Source organism: Poecilia latipinna, unplaced genomic scaffold (genome assembly GCF_001443285.1).
Source record: "Poecilia latipinna isolate Pla-1442-1.1 unplaced genomic scaffold, P_latipinna-1.0 Scaffold3270, whole genome shotgun sequence".
Lineage (NCBI taxonomy): Eukaryota > Metazoa > Chordata > Actinopteri > Cyprinodontiformes > Poeciliidae > Poecilia > Poecilia latipinna.
The window spans coordinates 38,434-39,089 of record NW_015115886.1 but is presented as its reverse complement, the minus strand read 5'-3'; positions in this window follow the sequence as shown (position 1 = coordinate 39,089).

Below are 656 nucleotides of genomic sequence, written 5' to 3'. Positions count from 1 at the left end.
TCCTACCATCCTATGCCTTATTTTTGCCCATCTTCGACCTCATCCTATCCCATGACTTATTTTTGCACATTTTCGACATCATACTATACTATGAATAATTTTTGCACATTTTCGACATCATACTATACTATGACTCATTTTTGCACATTTTTAACATCATACTATACTATGACTAATTTTGCAATTTTTGAAGTCATAGTAACCTATGACTATTTTTGAAAATTTTTGACATCATACTATACTATGACTAATTTTTGCACATTTTTGACATCATACTATACTATGACTAATTTTTGCACATTTTTGACATCATACTATAATGAATAATTTTTGGACATTTTCGACATCATACTATACTATGACTAATTTATGCACATTTTCGACATCATACTATACTATGACTAATTTTTGCACATTTTTGACATCATACTATACTATGACTTATTTTTGCACATTTTCGACTAATTTTGCAATTTTGGAGTCATAGTAACCTATGCCTATTTTTGCACATTTTCGACATCATACTATAATGAATAATTTTTGCATATTTTCGACATCATACTATAATATGACTAATTTTGCAATTTTTGAAGTCATAGTAACCTATGACTAATTTTGCAATTTTTGAAGTCATAGTAACCCATGACTTATTTTTG